Source organism: Quercus suber, unplaced genomic scaffold, assembly GCF_002906115.3.
Source record: "Quercus suber isolate HL8 unplaced genomic scaffold, Cork oak 2.0 scaffold_35, whole genome shotgun sequence".
Taxonomy (NCBI): domain Eukaryota; kingdom Viridiplantae; phylum Streptophyta; class Magnoliopsida; order Fagales; family Fagaceae; genus Quercus; species Quercus suber.
In genome coordinates, this window is record NW_027069500.1 from 877641 (window position 1) to 887593 (window position 9953).

Genomic DNA, 9953 nt, shown 5'->3' on the forward strand with positions numbered 1-9953 from the left:
CGCCATACTTGTTTGGCAAGGAGGGAATCGTTAAATTTGCTTAATTCTCTAAACCCCATTCCACCTTCACTTTTTGGGAGGCATAACTTCTCCCAACTGACCCAGTGAATTCGTTTCTGCTCACCGCGGTAGCCCCACCAAAACTTCCTAATCAAGCCCTCAATTTCCTTGATAAGCCCTTTCGGCATTTTGAAACACGACATAGAATAGGTGGGAATCGCCTGGATCACAGCCTTGATCAAAATCTCCCTACCCGCTTGAGATAATAATTTTTCTTTCCAACCCTTTAACTTCTTCCAGATTCGCTCCTTGATCATACTGAAGGATTGTTTCTTTGCCCGACCTACCAAGGAGGGAAGGCCAAGATATTGCTCGTACCTTTGAATGACAGGAGCTGCCAAATAGTTTTTAATTTCAGTCTGTGTTTGGGTGGGCGTGTTGGATAATGTGGTAATAATTCATCTAATATTGAACAGTAACTTTATAATGTTTTAGATATTTAAATTTTATTTTAGAGTACAAATTTGGTAAGGATGGGAGTGTAAATTCAATAAGAGATTACCACATAAGCTTTTTACTTAAATTCAATATATTCTATCACACATAATAATATCTCAATAAACTCATAATTAAGTTGGATTTTCAAATGAGTATTATTAGATTTGATTAAGTTTGATTGTGTCTATTTTTTAATATGTAATATGATAATGTGGCATGTTGAAATTAGAGAGGTAAAACTTGAGTTTTACATCATATCTTTATAAAATTTAATCTCTTTATTTTATGTTAGACTTAACAAGGTTGTGGGTTATAGTTAGCTTAAATGGTAAAATCTCTTATTGTCAAATAAGAGATCTAGCAGACTCTACCATATCTAAATCTAAGTTTCTTATTTTTCTTTTTATCTTTTTGGTTACCTTGGACAAAAAATAACAAGGTTACGAGTGACTTATTCCATTATATACCTATGTCACATGGAGTAAGGGTTTTCTAGTAAATTTCTTTCTCTTCACATTAGAATGTGAAAAGTCAAATTCAATGTTGGATTCTACCATAGCGCATATTTTTTTTTTTTTTTTGAGAAGCGAAAAATGAATCACTATTGATCAAGTCAAGGTTCCAAGTGTGGGACACCTCATCAATCAATTCACAAACATTAGAGTCAGGGCTGAGAGCCGAGAGAGGGGAAACAATACAGCTACTAAGAAGACTTGGCAGCCATTTATCACCTCTGACTTTTATGGACTTATCATCACCAACACGCCAAACCGAGCCCAGATCAATAACCCGTCTAGCCTGGGCAATGCTCTTCCATGCATATGAGCCTTTACTTGAGCTATTAGCCTCCATAATTGAATAGTTCGGAAAAAATTTTGCCTTGAAGACCCGATGAAACAAAGAATCTTCGTTATTCTTCAGACGCCATACTTGTTTGGCAAGGAGGGAATCGTTAAATTTGCTTAATTCTCTAAACCCCATTCCACCTTCACTTTTTGGGAGGCATAACTTCTCCCAACTGACCCAGTGAATTCGTTTCTGCTCACCGCGGTAGCCCCACCAAAACTTCCTAATCAAGCCCTCAATTTCCTTGATAAGCCCTTTCGGCATTTTGAAACACGACATAGAATAGGTGGGAATCGCCTGGATCACAGCCTTGATCAAAATCTCCCTACCCGCTTGAGATAATAATTTTTCTTTCCAACCCTTTAACTTCTTCCAGATTCGCTCCTTGATCATACTGAAGGATTGTTTCTTTGCCCGACCTACCAAGGAGGGAAGGCCAAGATATTGCTCGTACCTTTGAATGACAGGAGCTGCCAAATAGTTTTTAATTTCAGTCTGTGTTTGGGTGGGCGTGTTGGATAATGTGGTAATAATTCATCTAATATTGAACAGTAACTTTATAATGTTTTAGATATTTAAATTTTATTTTAGAGTACAAATTTGGTAAGGATGGGAGTGTAAATTCAATAAGAGATTACCACATAAGCTTTTTACTTAAATTCAATATATTCTATCACACATAATAATATCTCAATAAACTCATAATTAAGTTGGATTTTCAAATGAGTATTATTAGATTTGATTAAGTTTGATTGTGTCTATTTTTTAATATGTAATATGATAATGTGGCATGTTGAAATTAGAGAGGTAAAACTTGAGTTTTACATCATATCTTTATAAAATTTAATCTCTTTATTTTATGTTAGACTTAACAAGGTTGTGGGTTATAGTTAGCTTAAATGGTAAAATCTCTTATTGTCAAATAAGAGATCTAGCAGACTCTACCATATCTAAATCTAAGTTTCTTATTTTTCTTTTTATCTTTTTGGTTACCTTGGACAAAAAATAACAAGGTTACGAGTGACTTATTCCATTATATACCTATGTCACATGGAGTAAGGGTTTTCTAGTAAATTTCTTTCTCTTCACATTAGAATGTGAAAAGTCAAATTCAATGTTGGATTCTACCATAGCGCATATTTTTTTTTTTTTTTTGAGAAGCGAAAAATGAGGGTCTTTATGGTCATATTACACCCCTGGGCAGAAAGTCAGTGGCCTCGGTCAGGGAGTCCGTAGTCGGTACCCGTTCTGTACCCTTTGTGTGGGAGTTACCTCACATTTTGTGAGTACATCTCACCACTAAGTTTACCCACCAATGAAAGCCTGCGGGCAGCAGGACTCAAACCTAAGTCTGTTGCACGAAGCGTCCGAGCCTTACCCACTCAGCCAAGCCCTTGTTGGCCGCATATTTATTTATTTTAAATTTTCATTATTTATTACTTTGGATAAGCAATAATTTACTTTGAGGCTAGTCTAACTTAAATTTGCATACCTAACCCCAAAACTCAGGCAACATTAAACTAGCTTCCAATTAGCCAATTACGTGTTGGCTACAGCGCACATGCATTTCTAACCACTACAAAAAACGCGGTTTTAAGCCGCATTTTTGTAAAACGCAGCTATAGGCTGGAGTTTCAGCCGGATTTTTAAAAAACGCGACTCCAGGCTAGACTTCGAGCTGTGTTTTTAAAAAACACAACTCCAGGTTAGCCTTTGAGCTGCGTTTACTAAACCCGGCTATAGCCCTCCCTGGAGCCGCGTTTTTTTCAGGGTGAGGCTGCGTTTTTTGGGGGCTTTGGTTTAAATTTTTTTTTTCTTTTTCAAATATGTTTGGAGCTGCGTTTACCAAACGCAGCTCAGTTTATGGTTAGAGCTGCGTTTAACCACTAAACGCGGCTTCAACATTAAGTATAAAAAAAAAAATAATAATAATAATAAATAAAAAAACAACTCCACACAGAAGAAAAAAAAAACCATAACCTTTTGATCGATCTCAAAAAAACCTCTCGGACTACTCTATCTCAACTCGATCCCCCCTTCCTCCGATTCCCCTTCCTCTGAACTCGATCCCCTTTCCTTCGATTCCCCTTCCTCTCAACTCAATCTCAAACTCCTTCCCTCTCTTCCACCCTCTCCGAATCGCCGTCATCCTTCCAGTCTTCCCTACTCTCTCCATTCCCTTCTCATCGATTAGTAACACACACACACACACACACTCTCTCTCTCTCTCTCTCTCTCTCTCCAACTCGCAATCTCACTGAAGACACTGTCGCAAGGCCGAGTAAGAGTAAGTTTTTAAAATTTTTTGATTTGCTTTGTGTTTTAGGGTCCTCAATTTTCGTTTAGGGTTTCGATTTTAGGTTTACGGTTTCAATTTTCGATCTAGGGTTTCGATTTTGGGTTTAAATGTTCAATTTTCCCAATTAATTTTGTTCTAAATTTGGATTCAAAAATTAGGGCTAAGGAAATCTCTCTGATTCTCTCTGATTTTGTTGCAGGCTTGTTGGAGAAGCCGATGATATCAAGCTTACTAAAGATGGCAACACTCTTTTGAAAGAAATGGTGACTTCTCTCTCTCACTCTGTCTCTCTCTCGCTCTGCCTCGTGTTACTTGCATTGCAATGCAACATTTTCTTTTTCTTTTTCTTTTAATATTTTAGTATTAATTAAGTTCTATGAAATTGAACTGTTTAGGGTTCCTAAAAAAAATGAAAATTGTATTTAGTGTTAAGTGTTATCCTTTTACATTTTTTAACAGTGATGCTTGTGATCCAGATATAGAGAAGGAGGAGAAAATAGACCCCTGCCACTGGTAAGTTTTTCTTTTTTTCATTTAATTTGGTTTGATTGATTTTTATTTAGGTATTTGGGTAACATTAGGTTTTGATTTGATTTTTTCAAATTTGGGGTTATATATGATTTTGCTTTGGAGTAACAAAGGCAATTCTGATTAAATTTGTACCCTTCTGATTTTGTCGGTGAAATTGAACAAGTTGGCTCTGGATCAGCTTTCTGGGTTTTATACTAGAAAACGGTGCCGTTGGTTGATTGGCCAATTACATTGGTCGTACGCAAACCTAATATAGGTATGTATCAATATTCTTATCTTTTGGAACTTATCTTTACAAAATTATAAATTTCATTTCTATGAATTGGTAGTTAAAAAATTGGCGAAAAGCACATTTTCGTCCCTACATTTTCACGCGATTTTTATTTTGGTCCCTAAATTTTTTTTTTACCGCTTTTAGTCCCTATCCTGGAAAACGCGTCTCGTTTTTGTCCCTGCCGTTACATTAGAAATGGAAATTGCACAGGTGGCAAATGGAAGATGACGTGGCCATTAAAATAATAATAAAAAATATTATTTGACATTAAAAAATGCCACGTCAGTACCTAAATTAAAAAAAAAAAATTAATTTATTAATTTTAACTAAAGAAAAAAAAATTAAAAACTAAAAAAAAATTAAAAACAGAAAATGAGAAAACAACAAACCAAATTTACATACTTTTCTTTTCGTTAATTTTTTGGAAGAACATGTTCATGTTCTTTGTGATCTTTCCCAGAACATGATTTTACATGTTCTTTGGAAGAACTTGTTTTATTTTCTTTTCTTTGTCTTTCTTGTATTTTCTTTACAACCAAACACACTAAAATTCAAAACTCAAATCAAACAATAATCACATCAACAAATCGATAATCTGAAATTGAAACTAAAAACCTAACCCAGAAATCAAACCCATAATTTTGAACCCAGAAATTTGAACCCAACGCACACCAATCAAAATCAATAGATTTGCATCCTCTTTGTTCACAAAATCAACACCAATCTCCAAGTTGGAAACCCACCAATCCAAATTAGAAACACAAAATCAACTCCAACTTGGAAACACAAAAGTCAGCGATCATCAAAACACCAAAACCCAGCAAATCAAACACTCAAAAAATGCAGAAATAACCTACAAACAGTTCATCGGTACCAAACGCTTGACACCCACTCTTACAAGCAACAACTGGACCGTGACCCGGCGGTGATCGGAGCTGGAGTTTGTCAGGACAGGTGGCGAGCAGATTGGCACGGCAGCCAACCACAGGGCACTGGCCTTTACCCTGATGTGGGGTCACAGTCATGGGGACGTTAAAGCCGTCAACGAGGCTAACAGCGTAGGAGGAGAGGTCAGTGTGGCCATTGTGGAGACTGAACTGAGCTAAAGTGGCTGGGGTGGCGCCGCCCAAGCCGTTGCACTCGAGACGGTTGCCGCAGTCGCCGGTAGCGCAGGAGAAGCGATTTTTGGCGTAGGTGCAGCCGGTACGGGCCCAGATCCGACCCTACCAGTGTTGAGTCGGGGCGGGGAAGGAGCGATGGGTGCGAGTGTTGAGAGCGAAGCCGCCGCGCTCGAGGACGGGGTTGCTGGAGTCGGGCTGGATGGATGGCCAGACGGTGAAGGGGCAGTTGTTAACGAGGGTTAGAACGAGGCCTGGTTTCGTGGCTTTGCTGAGGGTGCACAGGATAAGAAATGTGGCAGTGAGAAAGACAAAGGAACTGGAAGCCATTTTCAGAAGCTCTGTGTGTGTGTGTGAGAGAGAGAGAGAGAGAGTGATGGATAGAGTGAAGGGTTTGGTTGGGTTTTTTTTTTAATTTCTGGGTTTGTGTTCTTAAATCTGAGTTTGTGTTTTGAATTTTAGTGTGTTTGGTTGTAAAGAAAATACAAGAAAGACAAAGAAAAGAAAATAAAACAAGTTCTTCCAAAGAACATGTAAAATCATGTTCTGGGAAAGATCACAAAGAACATGAACATGTTCTTCCAAAAAATTAACGAAAAGAAAAGTATGTAAATTTGGTTTGTTGTTTTCTCATTTTCTGTTTTTAATTTTTTTTTAGTTTTTAATTTTTTTTCTTTAGTTAAAATTAATAAATTAATTTTTTTTAATTTAGGTGCTGACGTGGCATTTTTTAATGTCAAATAATATTTTTTATTATTATTTTAATGGCCACGTCATCTTCCGTTTGCCACCTATGCAATTTCCGTTTCTAATGTAATGGCAGGGACAAAAACGAGACGCGTTTTCCAAGATAGGGACTAAAAGCATTAAAAAAAAAATTTATGGACCAAAATAAAAATCGCGTGAAAATGTAGGGACGAAAATGTGCTTTTCGCCTAAAAAATTTGTGGGATTTCATCAGTGTTTGCTTGTTCGTCCTTTTTTTTTCCTGAGAATACAGTGAAGTAGTTGATTGTATAGCTAAGTGAACAATGATATATCTTATATGTCGTGCATGAAGCCTCCAAGTCATACATGCATCACTTGTCTAACATATTTTGACTATAATTCCTTCTAATTTTGACCCATCACCCTTTTGTGTGGATTTATATTTTAGGCACTGATCAAATTAGTAAACTATACTTTTCATGATTGCTATCCATGTTGCTGAGTTGACTCAGAACAGCCTTTAGTTCCTTGTTGTCACAAGAGAAGGGGTGTAAATACGTTCCAATATTGGTTGGTAGTCCCTTCAAAGTGGTTTCAGTGTTAATCTTGGTGGTGGGTAGGTTTGGTTCCATGTTGGTCATGTGTGTGAAAAATGGGTTGGTTTGGTTGTGGTTTTGGTTTTGGTTGAAAATGAAAAACCAGGGCACTTGCTCATACTGATCTGCATGGGCTTTAGGTTGAACTATTGATGTAAGAGTCCATTAATGCTGGGAGAGGTGAAGAGCCCGTGTCATCATAGCAATTTCCCATGCTAGGTTTGGCAGCAACTTCTCTATTTTTGTAGAACACCCTACACAACACCCAATCCTCCTGTGCATACCAATAAAAAAAATGAGTTACATTAGTATGCTGATGCTTTTAGACTCATGAAAGAAGAGACCAAAATGAGTTACATATGTACATGTACATATGTAGGGGAGTGAGTACAAGTTACCCACTTTATAAATATCCTTATAAGAATAAAATTTAAGCATCATTTGTGAACTTACTTTGTTAATTAGGGTCAAATTACTTTATGTTGATGGTTTGGTATTACTTATTTTTATAGTTTATTATTTTGCGTAAAAATAATAAAATGAAGGTTTTTGTTGGCTAAAAGCACGTCCACATTGGCACGAGCTATATTTTTTTAACTTTTAACAATTTAAAAGTTACTTTATTTATTTTAATATCTTGTTTTACAATTTATCCACCAACAAAAGCTTTATTTTAGCAACTATTTCATTTAAATAATCATTCTTTTTTCTTTTTATTCTTTCTTTATTACTTATTCTCTTCAATTTTTTTCTCCATATCCTTACCTTTACTTTTTGACTTCTCCACTTCTTCTCTCTCTCTCTGTCTCTCTCTCTCTCTCTGCTTTGTCTTCCTCATAAGAAATAAGGAAGTTTCTGCCTGAAACTTTAGCATTTTCTGAGCAATATTCATGAGTTTTAGCCTCCATTCACTTGGTTTTTTACGTGAACTTGTACTGGTTTGTCTTTGAGAGAATGAGAAATGCACTCTGGGAAGAAATACGTATTTTTATATGCGAGTTTGGTTTGTTTAGGTGGTTTTTATATGTGTTTTTCTGATCTGTTAATGGGAAGATATTTGAAACAGGAAAGAAAAAAAACAATATTATAATTGATGGTGCCATTAAAATAGTATATTTTGGTTTAACTCTTGAGCTATAGTGCGCTGCAATAGATGGCAATTCACGATAGCTCAAGAGTTAAAAATTTAAGCAAAAGCTCCACTAATGCAATCTCATTTTTAATATATTGGTTGTTAAAAATGCAATTAGGCAATTGGGCACCACTAACGCTAATGTTTGGACCTAATTAAGAGCAGGGTTTTAAGGTGTATTTAAGATTTATTAAATGATGTTTTACACTTTATGTATTTATTCAGAAAAAATACATAAAATCCAATTGTTGGCATTTTTTAATTAAAGAGCCCAAAATAAAGGAATAATTGAACAGTGCATTGCAACTCATAATTGAATATTTATTATTCCTTAACATTTACCCTTAAAAAATTATTCTTAAAAAATAAATAAAATAAAATAATATACTTGTAAAATTTTGAAGAAGACCTAATTGTGGTTGATGTGTGTCACTTGCATGCTATTGCACATTTGCACCAAACATTTTAGAGTAGTTTTGAAATCCAAGAAAATTAATTATATTAGGCTCCGAAGAGCATAGGGACTTTAGTACTAACTCATTCATATTTCACAATAATGATGATTCCATTGTGAACATAATTACCTGGACTTTATATATAAGGCTTTAATTTTGACTAATGGACTTATTCTAACCCTATATATATAATTTGTTCAATGAATTTTTTTTTTTTTTGGTGATAAGTTTTTATAAATAAATAATCAAAAATACTATGGTGTGTTGAAGGAATTTCACCAAGGAGGTTGCTCCTTTATTCTATGGTGTTGGTTACTGTTCACAGCTAAAGCTTTATCTCATCTTTCCTCTAATTAGAGAATCAGAATCTAATATTGTTAAATTCTCAATCAGATTAGACATAACATACATAAATACATCTTTAATTACATGATATTAAGAATCATATTCTAGCGGTAACAAGGTTGTGCTACATGTTTCTCATGGGTTCAAATATATATAATATTTTTTTTACTATTTAACTTATCCTTAAAAATATTTTTACACATCCTAATCACATATTAGCTTAGTTCAAGACTAAACAACACAAATCGGTCCATCCCAAAACTTGTTCTTTTCTTCTTCTTTTTTCCTTATTTATTTATTTTTTTTGAGAAACAATAGCAAAACTTGTTGAATATAGTTTTTTATAAACTCATCACATGTATATAGTTGTCACATTTTTTTTTTAAATTTCCAAATGGAGTGGAAAAGCTGAGGTATTAACTATAAACTCAAATAATGTGAAAATAGCATATTAGAAAATGGATTGTCGATATACTCTTACATGTTCTGATCAATAAAAAAAAAAAAAAAAAATCCAGCATACAAAATTTGCAAGTTCTGATCAATAAAACATAACTTCAACAGTAGCCCACCACTAATACTTCTTTATTTTATTCCAATCGCAATTGTTACCTCAATAGTTGTGAAAAAATGAGAAGTTTTTGTGTTATTAGAGAACTCATATTAGTGCTTGTATGCTAGAAAAATTATCACAATTTACCTAACCAAACCCTAAATTCACTCATATCTTAGTAAATAGAACAAAAATTAATTTTTATGCCCTATATAAATTGGGATCCACATTTCCCAATGGCAACATATGTCTTAATAGGCTTCTCAAATGTGTACTATTTTTCTAGGGGGTGTACCTAGCAAATGATGTACTCCATTTTGGCATTTCAGAGTCATGCATGCATGCATACTTAAATCATATTTATGCATGTCATCGAATCATGCATGCATGTGTAAGCACTTAATGCATGCTGGACATGGGTAACAAACAATAGAAGTGTGTTACGTATTATTTTTTTAAATTAGATGATGTTCGCTTTTATGTTTGGCTCAAGTTGTATACATATATATATATATATATATAACCTTGGCTTCTTGGATATGCTGGCTTATTTTAAAAGTTTATTCTTCGATCAAGCTATTTATATTTTGTCCAGGTA

The 9953-nt window shown here is 34.7% G+C and overlaps 1 pseudogene; it reads right to left on the reverse strand.

The window, feature by feature from the left end:
- Window positions 1–5281: 5281 nt before the first annotated feature.
- LOC112018375 (osmotin-like protein) lies at window positions 5282–5918 on the reverse strand (annotated as a pseudogene).
- Between the last annotated feature and the right edge of the window lie 4035 nt (window positions 5919–9953).